Source organism: Mus musculus, chromosome 15 (genome assembly GCF_000001635.26).
Source record: "Mus musculus strain C57BL/6J chromosome 15, GRCm38.p6 C57BL/6J".
Taxonomy (NCBI): Eukaryota; Metazoa; Chordata; class Mammalia; order Rodentia; family Muridae; genus Mus; species Mus musculus.
This window is the reverse complement of record NC_000081.6, coordinates 57,684,003-57,706,955: the sequence shown is the minus strand read 5'-3', so window position 1 is coordinate 57,706,955 and position 22,953 is coordinate 57,684,003. Positions and strand designations below refer to the sequence as shown.

Below are 22,953 nucleotides of genomic sequence, written 5' to 3'. Positions count from 1 at the left end.
CTGGTTCAGTAGGGTTATTGGTCTTCCGTCTCTTTTGACAGGGGACAAAACCACAAGAGTGTCATGAGGACAAGGGGCTGCAGTAGTGCCCAAAGCATCTTTGCCAGGAAAGAGAAAATGTTCCTGCTGGCTCCAGTCTTGTTGTTCATGAACAGAGTCTGCCACACTAGGGGAAGACAGGGCAGGTCTCTTTATCCTCTTGCTAAGGGTGTGACACTGATTCTTCAGTGTCACTCTTTACAGAGTGACAGGAAAAAAACTTTGACTCTGCAGTCACTCAGATGTGGCTTTAAACTACAGCTCTGCCATTTCCATGTACTCCATCAGATTCGTGTCATGTAGCCTCAGTTTCCTCCTGTGGAAAATGGCTGTAAATTTCCTACCAAGTTGGGGAATCTTAAATTACATTAAGTAAGGGTCTGACACACACCATGCTTGCTTCAGTGGCGATTGTCTAGCAAGCTCATCCCCCCTTTTTAATACTTCAGAATTTTGTTTTGGTTTATTTAGGAACAGGGTGGCCTCAGTTGGACTCATGATCCTCCTGCCTCAGCTTCCTGACTGCCAGAACGACTACCTTTTTGTGCCACTTCCTACCGCTCTATACTTTACCCCACTTCCCGTTGCCCAACTTAAAGTTAGCTTTCCAGTTCAGTCTCTCTAAGTCTAAAACTGGAAGCAGTAGAAAGGCCCTGCAGGGACAGTGCTCATACACCCCGTTTGCCATTCAGAAGGGGAGGCCCGGTGCTTCTGAGGAAAAAGAATGACACCCTGCCAAAAGCAGGAAGCTGATCCAAAAAATACCTAGCCTGCGTGTCCAGATGAGGCAGCCTGCTGGGACCAGGCAGGCAGGCAGGCAGGCAGGCAGGCAGGCAGGCAGGCAGGCAGAGGTTGCCAAAAGCCTCTGAATTTAAGATAAAGTTCTTTTGGGGCAAAGCGGCCTTGATGGCCTCCTATTTGAAAACTGTCCAGTTAGTCCTTTGGCACAGACTGGCCACCAGGGGCAGCAGTGAGCAGCAGCGCATTAAGCACTTGGGCCAAGCCTGTACAACCCTTCTCCTGGAGGTCTCTCTCTGGAAAGAGAGCCTTTTGCTCACCCTTGCAGCCACCCAGGCGCTCTGCAGACCTCCATTCTCAACCCCCAGAGTGGACCAGTCCTGAACTGGTGCTCAGAGAAGACAGACAAACAAACAGGAAGCTCTCCCTGTTGGTGGAAAGTGACCCTTCCCTTCCCCTCCCCCGCTCCTCCAGGCAAACAGATACATAATCAGATCAAAATCCACGAAGTGACAACTCTTTTCAGGTCACCCTGGCCTCTCAGGGGGAGGGGCAAGAATCACCACAGAAGGAAAGGAAAGGTTGGGATGTGGGCGGGGGAGTCCCATGTGCAAAGCTATAAATGGGGGAAGGGATGGCACTCTTGGGGGTCTGGAGCAACTGAAATGGGGCACACGCAACAAGAGGTAAAGCAATTAGAGGAAATCTGCCTGCTACGAAGAAATTGGCTCCAAGACAGCCAGTGTACCAGGGTCAGGAATTTGGACTTGACCCCATGGGTCAGAAGTTACTTTCGTTTGCAGGAAGGTTGGAGAGTTCAACTGGAGAACTAGGCCTGATGCTAAGAGCTAAGGCGCGTGCTTTTCTCCTCTATCTTACCAAACCACATCTTATCAGTCTATACTTTACCCTTCAGTCTGCCACACCTTTGCTGATCCCCCGGAAGCATTTGGGTTGGACTTCTGGGTACCGAGTGACCAGGGAAGGTTTAGTGAAAGTCAACGGATTCAGGGTTTTCAAACTACACCTAGGTGGAGCTGAGGGAGGGCTTGGCGACAGATGACAAATCATTGGCCCTTCCAGCAGGACTTCCTCTTCTTATTTGAAAACAAAACACAGATACAAAGAGAAAACAAACAAGAAAACCAAAAAATAAAAATTCACTTTAGTGTAGTTAGAGCCAGTAGTACACTGCTCTCCTGTTTCAACACACATACACACACACACACACACACACACACACACACACACACACACACAGAGCACAGCACACATGGAGAACTCTCTTGTATTCAATTCCACTTACCAGTTTAATAACTATTGAGCAACCACTTAGTCAGGGCTAGGTGCGCTTGTGGCATGGGGAGGGGAGAGACTCAAAGGAGAAAGACCCAGAGTTCTAGCTTGAGGTCTCCCCAGAGCTCCACCATTGGTGGGCAGTGTGAGGCAGAGGTGACCTTCTCTATAGAGAGCCCTGATCACCAGGAGCTAGATGCTAAGCATGTTATATGCACAAGGCTAGGAGGAGTAGCTGGAAGGCTGAGCAGAACCCCTGAGCTTCTGTTGTTAAGAGTGAGTCTAAGACACACACAGGGCCTATGTAGCCTTGGGCTAAGCTGAGTAACAAGACACCTGCCATTCTAATTGTTTGAACAACTAATACATCTCTTCTGTATCTAGATGTTTCAAAGTAAACTCCCCAAGTCCCCTCCTATAGATTGTGCATCCCCTCCATACTCCAACTGTGAAAGGCCAGGAGGCTGAGAAGGTATCAGATAAGATCAGCAACAGAGATGAGTTATAGCATTGCATGTCTATAATCCCAGCATTAGGTAGGTAGGCAGGAGGACCAGCCTGAGCTACTTTGAGGGTTCAATGCCAGCCTGGGCTATCTTGTCTCAAAACAACACAAAACAAACAGCAACAAAAATTCATCCTTAAATGAAAACACATGTGCAGAAATGGTCACAGCGGCCTTCTCAAATTCCCCCAAAGGGAAGCAGCCCAAGTGCTCGCCAGCTGGTGAAGAGATAACAAAATAAGGTATATCTTCCCCATGTGGTACTGTTCGGTAATACCAAGGGATAAAAGACTGATAGACACTACTCCACGGCAGATGACCGCAAGTGCTTTAAGCCATGTAAACGAAGCTATATGACTTTTCATGGTTGCAGGCTATATGATCGCAAAGGTGTAGATCAGCTGTCCACAGTGGGTGAAGTGGGGGAGGGGGTAAGCCTGACGGATAGCGGCTGCTAATGGGTGCTCCAAGTCCCGTTTGGGGGTGATGGAAGTGTTCTGAAGTTACGTCATGGTGACGGCTACATAAATTAGGTAAAGACCCTGAAGAGCAGTATTGGTATACTTTAGGTAGGATAATTTAATGTGCTATCTTCAACGGAGCTCATTCAAAAGACTTAGCTGCACCTTCTCCAATCCCAGCAGAAGGTTGTGAGTTCAAGGCCAGCCTGGGCTACATATGGAGAAAAGAAGAAAGAGCTGGAGTGAAGGAAGGAAGATAAAGAAAAGGAAACAGGGGTCCCACTTATGTGTGGCTCCAAGCTTCACAAAGCCTGACACCAGAGTTTTAAATCCGTCTAACCGTATGGTTTTCATGCCACTAAGTGCTTGTTATAATTACCTCAGCTTACTAAACGTTCCCCACATAGGAGACTCTGAGGGATGAACCTGGGAGTCTCTTGTGATTCTGTACCTCTGAGTAACGTACCCGCCTTTGATATCGGCTTCCTAGAAAGAGCTACAGAATGCATCAGGCCTGAAGTGGATAAAACCCTTCAGTTCTTGGATCCTAGATGGCTGCATTCAAGTTCCGGTTCCCCCATTTGTGCTAACCATAGGCACAGGGGGTAGAAGAAGCAATGTATGCCCGGAGCCTCATTAGTCACGGAGCTAGATGGTGTTAGACTGCATGGCTTCAGGAGCCCTCGGACAAATGTCTTCCTCTTCTGTGTGCCTTGCTTGTCAAAAGCAGGAGGCTATCTAATATCTCTTAGGGGTGCCAGAAGCACATCCACAAAATGCCTAGAACTGAACTCAAGACATCAGTAGGCTTAGCTACGTGGGCTGGGGGTTCAGGACTGTTGTGTGTGGACTTCCTGAGAGGAGGGACACTGATCTGTCACTCTGGCAGGTGCTCCCCTGGTGCCAGGAAAGAGGAACCGGTTAGTGGGGAGGAAAAGGTACAGAGATGAGCTGGCTGATAAAGCAAGCAGAAAGGCCTGAAGTGTCTGCGCCAGACATCAAAGGGAACTGCTCCAGGATTGTGGGATCCTGGGTTGATTGGTACAGCTTCCTAGGTCTCAGTTTTTCCCTCCCTCCCTCCTTTCCTCCCTCCCTGCCTTCCTTCCTCCCTTCTGCCTGGAGACAGGCAGGGCCTTATCATGTCACTTTGTTGCCCTATGTAGCCTAGAACTCCCTTTTCAACCAATTCTCCTGTGTCTGCCTCCCAGTACGGCATTGCAGGTGTGTGCCACTGCACTGGGGTTGGTTTTGAAAGTTTCTTGTTGCTGGAACATCCCTGGGTCCTACTAATAAACTCATTTCCTTGAATGTCCTTTCAACTGATTGTAGGCTATGCACTTAGAGACCCAGCGCCCTCTTTCTAAAAGCACCAAGGCCAGACACTGTCCAACTGCACACTGTTAGTTAGAATGTTGGTCGCTGGGACATCCACCATTTACCCTTGAAGTGATCGAGTTCATTATTCAACCTTACAGCGAGATAGCTCTAGTTTCTAGCAGCAGCAGCAGCAGCAGCAGCAGCACTCTGCCTGCTCAGAATCAATTTTTGTAACACAAAGTTCCCCAGAAGATGGTAGATGGCAGTTCCAGAGGACCAAGAGAAGCTGAAGCATCAACTGAAGAGATCAGAGTGCAGCCTGCTCTTGCCTGGAGCTCACCCCTCCTCCAGAATGTCCTGGCTGGAGGACAACCCCCTTTCCCAGCTTCCCGTTTCCAGTCCCTATGTTCCCGCTATCCACTCTAACATCACCAACACAAAGACATTAAAAAGAAAAAGACAAGGCACCCCCATCCCAAGAAGTGGGGTGTGTGCTTTCTTTCCCCACAGCCCATCCTCTGCCATCTCTAACGTGACCGTGACCGTCCGTCCCCTCAGGCTTGGGCCAAGCTGTGTGCAGGTATCTTGAATCTGTTTCTAGGAAAGCAGAAGCAAAGTTTAAATGAAAATAATTTCAACATGTCATCCTCCACAGGCCATGGAGATCCTTTGGGGACTCTGGGTAGGCCCAGGGGCTGGGAGAGCCTGAGATGGCTTTGTCGTTAGAGCAATTCTACCTTGTCTCATATTTTAAGAACAGCGGGAACGTAATAGCAGCTGAAAGGAGTTTTCTGTGTGCTATTTAACTAAATGGCTCTGCAGCTGGAGAGAGCCATGGGCAGACGTGTTATGATTCAAAGGTTCCCAATTACAATGATCCTCTTTTATTGTATAAAAACAGCCACACAGCTATTCCCCGCCCCCACCCCTATGCTTGCTCCTTCCACCCCTGCTCCTCATTGGCCAGCGAGGCTGTGCTGCATCCTGAAGGCCCAAGCTCCTCTTCGGGTCCCAATTCTACAGCTTTTGGCTCCCTGGGATTCTTTCTGTCCAGGTCAGGGAGAGCATGGAGGTGCCCCTGACTGAGGCAGGGTGGCACCGTTCTCCAGACGACAGGTGACAATTTAGAATCCCAGTTCTGATCATATTCTTGTATGTATCCATACAGGTACACATGTTGGCCCACTCCCTAAATCTCTGCAGAGGCCAAGCAACCAGATAGAGTCCAAAAGTATGTCCAAACCAACCCCTCTCTCCACACTTCCTTACAGTCTGGCTTGGAGCTTGTCTGTCCCCGTGTTTCAAAGTCCTGGAAACAAACTGATCTGAGTGACCCACCTACCTCCCCTCTGTGTTCTTGAGCCAGGGCTTTGGCTCTCTGAGCTTTGCATTCCAATCTCTGCAGTGGGACCATACACAGCTCCCCAGTCACTCCTCCTGCTCCAATTAAGTGTCACAATGAAGGGGAAGCATTCATCCCGGTGTCTGGCACACAGTAGCCACTGCCGTTCTTCAGATGAGCTGATGTGTGGGCTTGTGGTGTGCCTGGGTGAGCCAGGATCTCACCAGTCAGAGCTGACAAGACTGGGAGTATAGCTGGCCCACAGGGGAGGGTTTTTCTGGAATCTTCCTGCAATACTAGTTTGAAACTGTCACCTGTATGCAGCTGATGTCTACATCCATGCATGCTGCCTGATCTCTAACATAGAATTCTTAGCCCCCCACCCCTACTTTCTGCAGATGGTTTAGAGTCCTGCAGCTACAGCTGCAGGTATCTAAGCAGACCAAAGAGAAGCTGTGCTCAGGGCCTTCTGCTTATAACTCGTCAGCCAGGCCAGCTTCTCTCTTTCACAAATGGGCCCTGAGACCCCAAAAGGAAGGATTCCTCCTCCAAAGAAGGAGCTCACTCTTTTTGGCCATACCAGTACCCAAGGGATACAAAAATCAGTTCCTCCTACCGCATGGCAAATGGTTTCCCTGGGATTTTCACTGTTTCCTTCTGTAAGATAAATAAATCGCAGGCCTGTAACTCTTCCATTGCATACTAAGTCTGTGTACCCCTAAGGCAGATGATAAACCTTTTGCCTGGAAGTTAACACTTGGGCCGTGCTCCCTACTATTGAAATTCCAGTGGATCAATATTACACAGATTTCATTCACTGCAGATTGCATTCCATATTAAAAGCTATTGCTATAAACACAGTGTGGCTAGACTTAATCTCCAGGAACCTTCTCATATTAGGAAGTGGGGTGGGGTGGGGAGGGGAGGATAGGAGGAAGAAGGGGTGTAAGCTGAGGATTTTAGGGGGTAAGCCTTCCACCAGGGCACAGGGAGCCTGGCTCTCTGGTCCTGTCCTTTTCTGTTTCTTGGAGAAATTTGGGTGAATACTGACGTAGTGTTGTTAAGGCTGCTTTGCTCCTTGGGGGTCTCTCTCTCACACACACCATTGCCAGTCAACCTCTCTTAAATGCTTGACTACAAGCACAGAACAGGAAACAGCTTGTGGGAGGATGCTCTTAATATCACAACCTGTTCAACGTAGGGTGGGGGCTTTACAGAGGGCTGGGGAGGAGAAACAGGACCACAGTGCCTTGTCTTACTCTCTCTTTTTCCTCTTCAGTTCAGAAGAAAACTACTTTATCAATTACACACAATGCCCGCCCAAGTGTCTACCTAAGGGGCGTGGAGATAGCAACGTGACCCTCGGCATGGCTCTGCCAGGGTGTGGACCATGATGCCACACAGGATGTGCCAGTGATTGGCACCAGGCTCTCCTTAGGGTTTCCATTGCTGTGATTTGCCACAGAATGAGTGGCTGTGTTCAGAGAAGAGGAGAACATGATGAGCTGAGAACAGGGGGAGTCCCTGGTGGATGGTTAACCCTGAACATGCTAAGTACAAGATACCAGGACCCCATTCCTTGGAGGAGGCTGCAGTGACCATGACAGTGGTGGGGCTGGTTTGCTGAGTCCAATAACATGTTAGACGAAGTGCTAAGCCCTTGTCTGAACTTCTTAAGCTTCACAATAATCCATACAGCAGCTACAAGTGGTTCTGTTTCAAGACAAAAATAAATCAAACTAACCAAACAACCAAAAACAAACAAACAAACAAAACCAAAACCCACAAGGCTCAGAGAGGCAGATAACTGTGTTCAAGCAATAGAGTTTGAGCAGAGAAGAGTCAGAGAACTTGACTCCTGCTGGAAAGTCTTGCATGAGGGAACGGACACAGCTTTGAGGCCCACTCAGGACATCTTGATTTAAAGCAATGAGGGATCGGACCAAGGCGATTCTGTCGTTGAGAGGTAGAGCTGACCCAGGAATTGCAGAAGGCCAGGAAGAAGACAATGGCATGCTTGACTGGTAAAGTCCTCTGTCCAACGTCCTCTGCCCCATGCACTGAATCACTGTTGAAAGAGGCACACACATCCTGGGACAGCTCAAATGCCTCAAAATAATTTTGGATTTCTGGTTTTGGGGGGGTGGTGTGTGTGCCTGAGCTCGAGGGTGTGTGCGTGTGTGGTTACACACAACGTAGAGAGCAATATTGCATACTGACCTCTATCACTCTTTGAGTTAGTTTTTGAGACACAGTCTCTCACTGAACCCAGAGCTCACTGATTCAGCTAGACTGTCTGGCCAGGGAAATCTATGAACTCCCCCTGGCCATCTCTTCAGTACCAGGGCTTAATTTTAGATTCCTACTGGCAGGATCTAAAGACTCTCTCTCCTCTCCTTTTCCCTCTCCATTGTACTCTGCCATCTTTTTTTCTCCGAGATGACATTGGCCCCTCTCTGAAAATGTCCTTGATTTCATTCTAGGTCAAATGAGAGCTAAGCAGGTTCGCCGGTATGAGGTCCATTGCTTCAGCCTTTCTCTTACCTTCCTTAAAATATGTGACAGTCCCTACTCAGAAGCTTGCCATGGCTCCTGGCACTACAGAGTAAATCTAACCACCTGTACAGTGAAATCTGACCTCAGCACATCTTTTCCCGCATCCCTTTCTCCGCTTCCTAGGCTGCAGACAGCTTCCAGCCCCTCCCCCCACAGCTCTTTTCCACTTCCTATCTGAGACTTCAGACATCCTACCTGCTAAATCAACAGCTACTCACCCCCTTTCTGCCCTGTAAGCCAAACTCCATTATGTTCACAGCAGTAATGTGCCTGACTAAGAACACTTGACCAATCTCTCCCTGGTCCACTTGGGTCACCACACAGCATAGCTCTGGTGGAGGCCTGGAGACAGTACCTCTCTTAAACCTCAGGCCTAAGACCCACATGCTAAGGGAGACACAAGAAAAAGGACACCGTTTGGGTTCCCAAGGATACAGCTGAGGCAGCATTCCTCCCCCCCACCCCAACAAAAAAATGTCATGTGACCTTCGGAATTTCTGTTGCTCACAGCTGAATCAATGCTATCCTATGCAACTTCACCCAGGCATTGTTTTTTCTCATTCACCGGTCAGTTTAGATGCTATCCCCTCCAGGAGAGTCCCCGTGAGGCCCTCTGAGCAAGCAGCACAATCACACCCTCCCTGAGCATCCACAATGGCTGCTTTCCTCAATTATAGCACTTACTTAATTCTGCTTGATTGGGCCTAATGAGCTCTCCTACTGTCTGTTCAAACTCCTAGAGGGTAGGGGGTCTTTATCCCACCAGCATCTCCATTAGCGTGGAGCCAAGCTTTGTGCCCAGCCCAGGGGCTCTGGTCTCCGAAGCATCCCCACAATGTCTGGTGCACTGCACCGTGTCAGCAGTGGGAGCACCCATGCTGCGGGTGCTGACAGGAGACTCATGAGCTGTTTGCTCTAGGACAAGTGAGTTGACCTCTCTGGGTGTCTGCTTCTTCATCTATAGAGAACGGTAGCCTCTATATCTCCTGGTTGTCATGAAGACAAAATAGTCTAATAATAAGCACTTAGGATAGTGTCTGGCATAGAAAAGTGTTTAATGACTGTGGGCTCTTGTTAGTATCCGGAACATTATAGTTGTTGAATGAACAAATGCATCAAATGCTTACTCGCCAAATAATGAAGAAACAAATGAAATCCAGATGAGTCTCTGAGTGGAGACCCAGGGCAGTAGCTATTGCACTCAGTTCTGCCTGCACTTGACCCTGTAGTTGGTCATTGTAAAGACCCCCTTGGATCAGAGATGGATGCCATGGCGTCAACACAGACTCTCTACATTGTGCCCTGTGGGTTGGCCAAGCTGTCTTTACTTCTAGGAGCCTTCTGTTTCCTCCACCAGAATCTAAAGACAATACTAATAGTTGGTTTGTGGGGTAATGGTGAAGATTGCATGATAAAGCATGCTAACCATCCAGCAAGCTTAGATACTGTAACAGCAGTACTCTGAACACTTACCAAACAGCAACATGATCTCCCCTCCCTCCCCCAGGGTTGTTAAAGGCACAGTGTTCTCAAAACCACCAAGGCCTGATGCACCAGGACGTGATCAACACTGGACAAATCAAGTTCCTCTGTTTTCAACCTGGGAATCCAACGTTTGCAGTGTATTTGCTTTTTATTTTTCCACCCCGCTCTTTAAATGATGTGTCACTGATTTATTCCAAAACTTCGGCCTTCTGAATTTTCTCCTTAGCTGACATCAAACCCTGCTAGAAAGTAAGATACAAGTTCATAGTATAGTGATGGAGTCGAGATTTTTTTTTTTAAACAGTAACAATATTCCACACACCACAGGCCTGATTATTGTCAGGGAGACATTTTTTTTTAAAATCTTATTCTTAGATTTCCCCCCTGGCTTTAAAAGAACAAGTGTAAACAGCTTTATGTAACTTTCACTTTAAACTTAAACCTTTATGTTGGTCCCACGGAACCACTTGCCGGCCCCATTAGTCTATTTTTACTATCAAACAGGTCATTTAACAAGATATTTATTCCTCTTGGCCGTCATCCAAATGCGTTTTGACATTACTGCCCTGGGTCTGAACCGCTTAAACTGGAGGCTCTTAGAAACAGAAAATCACCTTTTGACTTAAGTCTCCAGGAGCGCTCAGCCTCTCTTCACTTCCATGGCATTAAATTCTGCTCTACTCTTAGAGCAGCCAAAAAACCGAGAGAGTATGTTTTAAGAGAATTGTTGTGGGAAGTCCAAGAGCTTAGAGGGTCACAGAGAGGCATTCCAGTCTCCTATATCCTGCTTCAACAGGGAGCTGGCCTGAAAATTGAGGAGCTGTTCACTTCCAGAAAGAAAGAGATCTTCAGAGAGCAGCAAATGGAGAACGCTGGGCTTTAAAGGACAGTGATGCCTGGGGCCCCAGCTGAGCCTTGACTCTGAAGAGGGAGGGGTGTTTCCTCCTCCTCCCCGCCCCCAACAAAAGGCCTTCGCGGAACAGTGGAACACAGAGACCCCACTAGCTTTGAAGCCAATCAATCAGGTGGAAGTCTGGGCAAATCACGACTTGGCTGCCGCGACAGGTCTCCTCCACCCACCCCGTTGGATAAGCTCTCCTCATCCTCCTCCACCACCTTCAGAGCACAGTACAGCTAGGGGGCCAAAGGGACGTTCCTGTGATGCTCCTGTTTTCCAACTTTCCGAGCTTGTTGGTCTCCTGCAAAGCTGCTAGGGAAAGGGCAAGTTTGCAAAGCTCAGGATCCCAAGTCCTGGGGGAAGCCACAAAGACGCTCCAACGCCAGCCAGCAATGCTTAACCTCTTGTGGGGCAGACTGGAAAACGCCACGGCCACTTAGGCGGGAGACCCGGGTTCCGGCTGGTCCCGGCAGGCCAGGGACAGCAGGGCCCCCGGGGTCCGCGCGTCCCCCGCATCCCCCTCCCCGCGCACCTGAGCGGGGCGTGGGCACAGCGCCGCACTCAGGCCCTGCCCGCAGGTCCCTCGCCCGCCGCCCGCGCCGCGCTGCGCGCCGGCCGCCTGCAGCCACCGGGAGCGACGCGAGGAGAGGCAGCCTCAACACGGCGTCATGCTTCCTGCCACCACATTACGGCGAATCGTCACCAGGAGAGGGGAGCAGAGGGGAGAGCGGGGGAGGGAGGGGTGCAGCCACACGCAGCCCCCAGGCTTCCAAAAAGCGCCGAGACGGGGCCACGTCCCGGTGGAGTCCCCGCGGGACCTGCCCGGTTTGCACAAAGCGCCGCAGTTTGGCCAAGAAGGCAGGAAGCCGGCCACAAAATAAATAAATAAAAAACAGAGTCGAGTCTACGTAACGCCCTGTCGAAAGCGGACGCCATATTTTTTTGTGGCTTATGTCGACATAGGGAAACGTAGACATGTTTTTCCTCCTCCTCCTCGGTCTGGCTTCCATTTATCCAAACTTGTAATCAAAACTATTTCATAAAAAAAAAAAAAATCTCCGTACTCCTCTCCCCGAAACCGCGGATTTCCTCCCACCCTCAAAAAAAAAAAAAAAAAAAGAAGAAAAAAAAAGCCTGAACACCCCCCTCCCGCGCACCCCCATTCCTAACCCGGCCAAGTCCCATTAACAACACATTTTCGGGAGCGGCGGCGGCGGTGGGAAAGTTGGGCTGGAGTGGCGGGCGCCCGGCGTGTCGGGCTCCGGGCTGGCGGTGCCCGCTGCGGGTGCTCCGCGCCGGGGCGAAGTTTCTTACCTGCGCCGGGGCTGCGAACGCGGGGACCCGGGCTGGGAACGCGGAGACGAGGCACGGGCGTTCCAAAATGGAACTCTGCTGGCTCCCCCCACCCACTCCCCACTCCCCACCCGGCGCCCGACTCGGGCTCCGTGGGAAAGAGGTGGTGGTGGGGGAAAGCCAGCCTGGCAGACAGACAGACAGACAGATAGACAGAAAAAAGCCCCGGTACGGAGAACGGTTGATCGAATTTTTTAAAAGAAAAAAAAAAAGAAAAGAAAAAGAAAAAAAAAAGAAAAGAAAAAAGAAAAAAAGGGGGAAAATGCCTCGATCAGTGGGGAATCTACGCCAAAACCCACATGATCTGTAACGTCAGCATGCGTATTTGCATACGATACCACCACCGGAGCTGCCACCCGGGCTCGGGTTCCGCAGAAAGTTACAAAGTGAAATTCAGGCCCCCCCGCAGACTTCGGCAAAATGTCATTTTTAGGAGGGAGTTGCTGGTGGGGGGAGGCTGCCCCTAAAGGCTCAGATGAGTGGTCATCCCGGGTGTTGGGGGGGGGGGAGTGCTTAAAAGTCTGAGTCCAGTAACGGACTCATTGGAATTTTTGCGGGAAGAGGTGGGGGAGGCGCAAGCGAGATCATTGACTATTGAGCACGACCCGGCGCGCTGCCGCGGCCAAACCCTCTCGGTGCAATACCCATTTTCTTTATGAAAAGTTCAAGGTGTCACTGATGAGCTCAACAAACTGTTGATCCTCACCACGTGGAGTGGCGGACCGTGAGACCGCAGGGCGCTAGGGCTTGCCCGGCGCCAGCAACACCCCAGACTCCAGGTCCTTCTGCAGTGCGTGGGGGCAGAACGCGGGTGGGGTCGTCACGCGCCCTGGGCTCTGCTTGAGTTTCGCCCGCCTTCTGGCAAAAGAAAATAACAACATACTTTAAAACTTTTTTCTTTCTTTTTTTTTTTTTTTTAAATCGAGATGCGTTTTACTCCCGGAATAGTAATGAGAGGGCTTGGGAATAGGGCGGGGAAGAAGGCGCCCCACTTACATAACCACTTGAAGTTAGATCACTTTTGCTGGGGATTTCCGCTTGCGCCTGAGCTCAGTCTGGTTAAAGATCTTCAAACTTTTTCCCTCCAAACCCATAAACAAACAAAGACACCCGGGGAGCTGACTCAAACTTGTGTGGCCCGAATTCACAGCGATTCTCAGCTTCGGGAAAATGCACACGCCTGCAGCGCGCACACTGGAGTCCCCCAGAAGCGAGACGGGTCATTTTCGGAGCTGGGACAGCCGCGTTCCCGGCGAGAGGGGTCTCCAAACGAGCCCTCCATCTGCGTGCGTGCGTGTGTGTGTGTGTGTGTGTGTGTGTGTGTGTGTGTGTGTGTGTGGTGTCTGCCCTTTGCAGCCCTGGGAACCGTGAACTAGAGACCCGGCTGCTGTGCTCCGGCGATCACGCAAGGTTAAAATTCTCTAAGGGAGCATCCGAGGGAAGATGACGGACCTAGCAACCTGTCAGCGTTGTGCATTCTTGCTCTCAGAGACCCTTTCCCCCTTCGCAGATTCTGGGGGCGTTTGGGAATTTGTTGGGTGTGAGCGCTCTTGGAGCCCACCGTAGGGGGTGGAGGCTAACTCTGGGACCCAGATTTGACACTAGGAGTTACTGGAGAAAACAGAGGGCTTGGGACTTGAAGACTGCGGAATTGCCTCCCATCCTGCGGATTAGCAGGCGCATCGCATTCCGGCTTCCCAGCCAGCTCTGCTCCGGGGAATTAGAACGAACTCTAGCGGCCGCTTGCGACTCCGCTCGGGGCGCCAGGACAGCAACAGGTGGCTGTGTACTGCGGGGTGGCCAATGGCGATGACTTAGTCTAGAGGAAGACTGGTTTTGGGGGCTGATGGATGGTCACGGCTCTAGGGAGCCTCTGCTGGCATTTTTCTTTCGTATTAGGTTTTTTTTTTTTCTATTTAAGATTAAATCAGCGCGCATGCTAAATTTCTTACTTGCCTTCCAGCTTTAGTTGGGTTATTGCTAACTGAGGGTGGAGGGGTTGCCTCTCTCTTCTCCCTGCCCCCCACTCGTCTTTGTCCGTCTGTCTTTTTCTTCCTAGATAGGTTTAAAAGCCCAGAAAACCGGATTCTGACTGTGGACTGGCTTTAGTGCTTCCTTTCTTACGAGAGACAAAATCCGACGGGGTTCTTAGGAGGATTCCATTCAGATCTTTGTTGGTGACTATAATCCGGATCGTGCCCTGACTTTCTCAGACTCATCTGATACCTATGATCTGAGAGTCTTGTCAACTTTTATCCAACACCAGTATTTGGGGATCTTTAACTGAGTTTGGTGATTTTTTTTGTCAACTCTACACAATCTAGGGTCACCTGGGAAGAGGCAACCTCAATTGAAGAATTCCCTACACAAAATTGGCCTGTGGTGCATATCTATGGGGCATTTTCTTGGTTGATGTGTGAGCAGGAGCAGTCTACTCCGGGTCAGGTGGTATAAGAAAGCAAGCTGAGCAAGCTAGCCCTTATGCCTTGTGCTTCAGTTTCTGCTTCCAGGGCGTGTCTTTAGATCCTGCCTTCCCTTCCCTTGATGATGGACTTTAACCTATAAGCCTAATAGACCCTTTAACCTCTCGATTGCTTTTGGTCATAGCGTTTTACCATCTCAACACCAATAGTAACTAAGACACCCTACTTAAGGGTGTGCCAGAATAGTGAAAGGACAAACAGACAAACAATAAACTTGTCACCAGCTCAACACTTCTCGCCATTTATCTTGTTATGCATGCCCTTCCAGGTCATTCCACCAACACCCCCAGCCCTTTAAAATTAGGTATACTCAGCATGCTGTTTCCATGGAAATTGCCGAAACCTTAAAGAAGCAATTCCTATTTTGAGGCTCCACTTCCTCTTGATGAGCAATCACTTAGGAAGAGTCTCTATAAGAGAGACTTTCCTTGCCACCTGCTTCCAGCTGAGTAACAGGTTGTATATAGATAGCATGGGGAAAGCCAGGGTGAGGGAAGCCAGTGACCCCAGAAGGATCTGTACCTTCAGGGTGCACATCTCCCAGAGATGGGAGGGGTGAGGGCTTCTGTGCTGTAACGTCTTTAAATGGTCCAAAATTTAATAGGCATTGGATTCTCAGTGCCGAAGCAAAAACAGTAAAAGGAGGCTCTTAGAGGTTAAGAGCACACAGAGGATGGGATTTAGTTCTTAGCACTCACACTGGACAGTTCACAGACTGCAGGAAACTATGCCTGTAACTATTATAGGAGATCTGTTCCCCCGGTTTGGCCTCCTTGAGTACCTGTGCGCATGCACACATGTGTGCCTGCGCTCCCCCCCATGTGTGTGTGTGTGCGCGCACACACACACACACACACACACACACATACACACACACACACACTATTTTGATCATATTTATCCCTCGCCACAATCTTCATCACCTGCTGGTTCCCTTCCCAGACCCTATCTGTCTGTCTATCTATCTATCCATCCGTCTATCTATCTATCTATCTATCTATCTATCTATCTATCTATCTATCTATCTATCTAATGTCTGTGTGCTCAGAGTCTGTGTGCCATGACTCTCATATAACTGGTGGCAAGTGTCTTCATCTACTGAGCCATCTTGCCAGCTCCACCTTCTACTTTCATGTTCTTAAAAAAATCTAGATTCTGTATATGAGAAAACATTCACATTTGTCTTTCTGACTCTGGCTCATTTCTCTTAACACATTTTTTTTCCAGGTCTGCTTATTTTTCCTCCAAAAAAGGAAGGACGGAAGGAAGCAAGGAAGGAAGGAAGGAAGGAAGGGAGGGAGGGAGGGAGGGAGGGAGGGGGAGAGAGAGAGAGAGAGAGAGAGAGAGAGAGAGAGAGAGAGAGAGAGAGAGAGAGAAATACAAAACAATTGTCAGACATGCTTCCCATCAGGCACTGCAAAGCAATGTCCCAACATGTCATGCAGTCTGCTGACACCAGTGAGAGAAAAAGAGTCAAAAGGGCAAGCAAAATTCCAGCTTCATGAAAATAAATTTGACTTTGAGGATTTCATGAAAGGCTCTTGAGTGTGTGTGAGTGTGTGTGTGTGTGTGTGTGTGTGTGTGTGTGCGGATTCCAGAGTCTCTGGACCTCATGTTATTTATAAGCTTTGTTGATGGTGTGTGCCCCATCCTCACTGCACAGATGAAGAGGCACAGAGAGCTGTAGTAACTTGCACAGGCAAGTGGAAGAAACTAAGCTTTGTGAGTTCCTTAGAATCCAGAGGCAGAATTAATAATCCTACCCAGCCCCACCTCAGCAGGAGCAGCCTTACTGCTTCTGGGGACTGTCTTCCTTAATAGCAACAGGACTTACTGGGCGCTAGGCATTGCTTATCAAATCCTTAGACTCCCTTCGATTGCAATCACGATTTCCCCACTGTATTGATGACAAGAATTTAAGGATCAGGAAGGTTAAGAAATGTCCCCAGGGGTCTGGAGAGATGGGTTAGCAGTTAAGAGCACTGGCTGCTCTTCTAGAGGATCCAGGTTTGATTTCCAGCACCCACTTGGCAGCTCACACTAATCTGTGACTCCAGTTCCTGGATGCTCTCTTCTCATCTCTGTAGGTAGCAGGCACACACAGTGCACACACATGTTAAAAAAACCATACACATAACATACAAGACAGATCTTTAGAAGGAGAGAAACTTCTCCAAGGTCACACAGCAATTCCAGCTAATATTAGACCCTGAACTCCAACTTTTGCCCTGTGTCTTCAGAGCCAAGAATGAGAGACCACCAACCTCTTCTCAATGCCTATGCTAGGAAAGGGCGATATTCACTGTACAGTGTGTTGAAAGGAATCCCACAGTGCTCTTGGGCACGAGCTGAGACTGACAGTGTTTCCAACTTGATAACACAAGCCTGACTTAGTAGCAACTTGAACTTGCTTAGAGTGTACAACCAAAAGTTTGTAAGTGGAGAAAGTCAGAGGTTATTATCTGTTTGACTTTACTGGCTGGCTTGGACCTTGAGTCAACCTTACAAGGGAGGCAGAGCAGCCATGATCATCAGGTTATAGAGGATGCCGTTGAAGGCTTGTAAAGATAATGATAGTAATTAGTTTAAACTCATGGACTAAGTTTAGAACTATGACTTAAATCCAAACTTTTATTTAAAAATTGTTGTTGTTATTATAATTATTAGTGTGTGTGTGTGTGTGTGTGTGTGTGTGTGTGTGTGCACGCATACACCTTCTACATTGTTTTTAAGGCTGGGCTTCTCTTGTTTCTGATGTTGCCCAAGACTCCAGATTAACTGACCTGTGAGTTTCTGGCTTGTTCTGTCTTTGCCTCCTGTTTTATAGATGCAGATCTCCACATCCAGATTCTTATGTGGGTTCTAGGGACTGAACTCAGCTGATCAGCCTTACTCGCACAGCAAATGGTTTTACCTTCCGTGTGTGTATGTGTGTGTGTGTGTGTGTGTGTGTGTGTGTGTGTGTGTGTATTTGTTGGGGGTGGGGGGCAGGGTCTCACCATGTAGCTATATCCGGCCTTGAACTTTGCATCCTTTTGTTTCTGTGCCATTATATCTAGCTGGCCACTTGTTTTTGCCCTAAGAATAGCCTTTAGGAGAGACATGTTTTTGTTTTTGGTTTTTTTTTTTTTTTTTTTTTTTTTTTTTTTTTTTTTTTGTAGAAGTGTGGATACAATTACCACCAGGAAGAGTGGCTTCCTGTTATCTACTTATTGATTCATTTATTCATTTGTATCCCTACAAGAATCTAAGGTTCATACCTGCAGGAACTTTATTTAGTTCAGTGTAAAGAACCCTAGAAATCAGAATTGCTCTCAGTGCCCAGGATGGATTCCCAAGTTACTATTGAATGAATGAATGAATGCATGAATGAATGAATGAAGTGAACCACTGTTATTCAAGAGCAACCAGTTTCTGGGGCTGCAGATGTAGCTCACTGATAGAGTACTTGCCTCAGGTGGTGGGGCTCTGGGTTTGATCTCCAGAACATAAACACATCAACCACTACATCTTCTGCTTACTTGGAATGGATTCACAAGGGCTGTTCTCCCACCCCACCCACCTGCTTCTGGGCTGTGGGGGCTGTGTGTTTGGTGAGACAATGTACAGATAGGCAGTCCTCACCCAGATCTCCAGCATGAGAACAATAGCTCTGTACTGGTCCTTTGGTGCCTCTTTCTGTCTTGCTAACACGCTCATTTTATAGGTGCACAGACTGAGGTTCTTGGTAATGCTGCCAAGTCTAGACCCCAAGCCTCCCAACTTCTGTCTGGTGTTCACACCCCTACAGATTTGCTTGCAAACAGAACCTGCAGCTAACATACAGCAACAGAACTATGTATTCAGTAGATATGCAAAGGAGCTAAGATAGATCAGCATGCCTGAGCATTGTGGGAAGACTTGTGGGAGCAAGAAGCACCTGCTCCAAGCCATGATGGAGGCATATGGGTCTGCAACTCTGCCTGGAAAGTGGGGAAGCGATGCCTGCTGCCTTCTTTAAAGGATTTTCACGAGCACTCCATAAGACATGACGTAGGACTGTACACCTTTACTGGTACAAGAGTTTAAGTACTCATCATGATATACTGATGTACCATTGACCAATCGGTTACATCACAGCTGGGACAGAGGCTCTGGGATTTGAATCTGGGCTCCATTGCTCACTTCTCGGTACTTTAGAACCCTTAGCTATGAAGAGTAAGTGGAGACAATGGTAAACACTCAACTCCTAGGAATGTTGAGATAATTAATGCAAATTATTGAGCCTCCAGGCTCAACCTACTTTGAGGGATCAGAAAATATAACCTGTCTCACTTCTCATATAAAAGTTAATATATTTTCATTGCTGAAATTTAGAAAATTCTCATCTAGTTTTTGTTGAAGGGATCCTACATTAGATAAATATAAAGACAACAAATAAGGAAAATGAATTAATGGTATTTAAATTATTAATAGCACAGTATGTTATCATATAATATGTCATATGTGATATATAAACAAAAGTAAATAAATTATATAAATAATAGATAGAAATCAACCAATTGTACCACCCAGCAGAAGGCAATGTAAACATTTCCCATACATTCTAGTTTAGATTTTTAAAGCGGTTTGTTTATTTTCATTGTTATTATTTTTTATGTGCATTGGTGTTTTGCCTGAATGTATGTCTGTGTGAGGGTGTCAGGTGCCCTTGTGTTGGATCACCTGGAACATGAGTTACAGACAGTTGTAAGCTGCCATGTGAGTGTTGGGAATTGAACCTGGGTCTTGAAGAGGAGATTAAGTGCTCTAACCACTGAGCTATCTCTCCAGCCCTACAAGTAAGGTGTGTTTTGTGTGTGTGTGTGTGTGTGTGTGTGTGTGTGTGTGTGTGAGTGTGTGTGTGTCTACTTTGTTCCTCACAGCACTTTCCATTCTGCAGAGTTTAAACTATTTGATCAGATAATACGTTAATATATAATAAAATAGCCTATCCTATTTTCATGGGATGTAAACTTCAAGATTCTCTCTCTATGCCTAGGGCAATGAGTTTCTGTACACACTACAGATTTCCCACACCCACTCAGCACCACCCCTCCATGCATACACACAGGTTGGCAAAGTTGGGTGAAAGGATAGGAAGACATGTTGTTGAGCCAATGATTGAATGAGAGATGAAGGAACCACATAGAAGCTGCAAGAATATTTCATGTGGCTGTGATGTTAAAAAAATCTTCAGGATGAATAGATCCCCTATATAGTAACTGGGTTTCATCATTAAAAAACTATATGCTGGGCTGGAGAGATGGCTCAGTGGTTAAGAGCACTGACTGCTCTTCCAGAGGTCCTGAGTTCAATTCCCAGCAACCACATGGTGGCTCACAACCATCTGTAATGGGCTCTGATGCCCTCTTTTGTCTGATGTGTCTGAAGACAGCTTCAGTGTACTCATATAAATAAAAATAAATACATCTATAAAAAGTGTATACTGTCTTTTTGGAGAATTTTCCTATGTCGGGTGAGAAGATAGCCTCAAATAACTAACAAATAACTCTATAACTCAGGCTCGTCTTGAACTCATAATCTTCCTGCCGCATCTGCCCAACTGCTGGTTTGCAGATGTGTGCCATGAGTCTGTCTTACATAATTTTTGTTGCTAATTTTAGTGCTGTCATAATAATGTTTGCTGCAAGTTTGAACAGCAGCATTGCATAGGTCACAACAGGGTAGTTTATGTTGCAGTAACAAATAGCCCTCTACCTTAGTAATTTATAATCAGGGGATCTACTTTTTGCCCTTACAACAGTGTATCCATGAAGGATCAGCAAGAAGATAGACCATCATAAACACCCAAGGACTCAGGCTAACAAAAACAATTACAGAGTTCACAAAATGTTGCTAGATTGTTGCACAATAGGGAAAAGATCTTTTACCAACAGTTAAAATGTTTGGCTGGGAGGTAACACATGTTGTTCTCACTTACAAATCATTGGTCAGAACTAATAAAAAGGTTAGCTACATGGGTTCGTGGAAGTGGTATTTGCATGGGAATGAGGACATCGAGAAATATTTGCTCGAATACACCAGAGCCTTCAGGAATACCAGTTACAATTACTTTGATTTCACATGCATCATTTCACTGAATCATCAAAAAGTGCTTTTTTTTTTTTTGCCTTCTTTTCATTTTGTAGAGAAACTGAGATTTCACAAGCTTAAGTATCTTGCTCAAGATCATCTTGCTATTAAGTGATGTAGATGAATTTAAATGTAATCCTACCTGGTTTCTGGGCATTGGCTCCTAAAATACTGTCTTTGATCACATGGGGTTAACTGGTTTTTACTACTGGGCATTGGGTAACTACAGTTGTTTCCAATGGAAAATCCTGTGGGTTTTTTTTTCCTTCTCATTCCAATTGTTTTCTTAGGATAAATTCATTTGGTTGAAATACACATGGAGTTCAAAAGTAAAGTTTCTTTACTGGCAAGAACTGAAGGCTGGCTGGCAAGATGGCTCTGCAAGCCAAGGCTTCTGCTATCTCATCTGATGACCTGTGAGGCCCAGGACACGCGTGGTGGAATGAGAGAACTCACTGTTGCAACTTGTCTCCTGACCACCATTACAAGCACACTGTGGCATGCCTGCATGTGCACACATGTACACATAAATAAACTAATATAAATAAGTAGTGTAATTACATATTTTCTTAAATGGAAGCTTTGCTAAGTGTGATATTCTCTCAAGAAGTCTTCTGTCAATCTTTCCTTCCCTTGTGTGACCTCCCAGCTCAACCCACTCCACCTGCAGGGTCATAAGATGGTAGAATGGTACTTACTTAACTAAGTCTTTGGGTGGCTCATTTTACAGCCATAGATCTGTGAAGTGGGAGCTATTTTCCCTGTATTGATGTCTACACCCTCTGTCTGCATATTATGACTCTCCTTGCCAAACTCCACAGAGTGTGCTGTCCAGAGATCACAGATCAGTCCAGCACAAGAGAAAAAGGGCCTCTTGCTCTGTGATGCTTGGGCCAGCTACTCTTCTTTTTTTAGTATCAGTTGTTTCTTAACAAACCGATAAACTTACGTGAAGGAGTCACAGGTCTTGATCCTAAGCAGATGAATGCTCTTAGATAATATTTGTCAAGTACAGATAAACAGGGGGTGCTGGTGTTAAGTTCCTCAGAGCTGCCTGCAAGTTGGGATGTGAATTCCAGGGACACAGCTTCCATGGGTCATTGCCCATCCTGTGCTGGGTTATTCAGTAATGCAACTGTGTTTACTTATTATTTGTTATAATAATAAAAATAAATATTTATTAATATATTAATACATGAATCATATAATAAATATATATGAAAGTAAAGTGTAACTATATCACATTCTTCTCTCCTTTTCTCTCCCACAAATCCTTCCTGCGTACCCTGATTTGTTTCCTCTCAAATTCATAGCTTCAATTTCTTAAACTGTTTAAAATTTGGTTATGCAATACCAGTGATCATCCATGAAATTATACATATACAAGTAACATACAGAGTAAGCAGGTTGTATTTGCATATTTAGGTTTTGTGTGTGTGTGTGTGTGTGTGTGTGTGTGTGTGTATGTAACAACAATTAGTTATACTTTTTAACTAACCTCTCACTTACACTTCTGTAACTAACACCCAACTAGTTTTGGGTGGAATTATTTCTTTTGTTTATCACTGGTCCCTTATCAAGGTCAAATAGATGTCTGCTCACAATTCCCCAGGGAAAGTCACAGTGTTCCTGCTGTCTGGATGATCAAGAAGATGTGAGATCAGAGGTCAGGGCACCTGGTGCTGTACTTGAGTAGTGTTCTGAGGATGGATAGTAAAGCCTAGGGGAAACTGAGAGTTAGAGCACATGTCCTATCCCATTGCTTGCCCTGTAAAATTATATTTTACCCCTTCTATGTCCCCCGTTCTGAATTTGGATGAATTGACAAGCGCTTTGACCATCAGTCTGTGGCAGAAATAATTCTATGTGAATTCCAAGACTAAGAAGGAGCAGCTTGCATAGTGAGACAACTAGGGTCTAGTGTCTGCAGCCATTGTGTAAGGAGTGTGACTCACTGGAGGATGCAGTACTGTGAGGTCACCTCTGCAAGCAGGGAGAGGTTCCATACAGGTGCAAGAGTCGGCAGCCCCAGCTGGGTCCCATCCTGTCACTGTCATCAACTATGGGAAGTGATGGTGACTCCAGCTGTCTGGTTGCTGAGTCACTTCTGGGTACTGGGTCTTAATTAATGGATGGACAAGACTTTGCAGAGCAGAGCCAAGGCATGCCCACTGTGTCCTGCCCAAGTTTGAGCCAAAGAAGCCATAATTGAGTGTTATGGTTAGTTGTGATGTCAACCTGACTGGATGAACAGATGCCCAGGAATGGTGAAAGGCTCTAGTGTGCTTTTGGGGCCATTTTTGGAGAGAATTGACACATCACACAATCACTGAGGAACCTGCCTTGCATGTGGGTGGCACCTTCCA

The 22,953-nt window shown here is 47.0% G+C and overlaps 1 protein-coding gene across 2 annotated transcripts in view; it reads right to left on the bottom strand.

The window, feature by feature from the left end:
- The window catches only part of Zhx2 (zinc fingers and homeoboxes 2), a 145,166-nt gene extending 132,877 nt beyond the window's left edge, over window positions 1–12,289 (bottom strand). Inside the window, exon 1 of one of the 2 annotated variants that reach the window (NM_199449.2) lies at window positions 11,952–12,289. The gene's annotated coding sequence lies outside the window, so the exon portion shown is untranslated. Of the gene's footprint in view, window positions 1–11,169; window positions 11,752–11,951 lie in introns of those variants that run through there. The other variant, XM_011245688.3, reaches the window with a different exon arrangement.
- Between the last annotated feature and the right edge of the window lie 10,664 nt (window positions 12,290–22,953).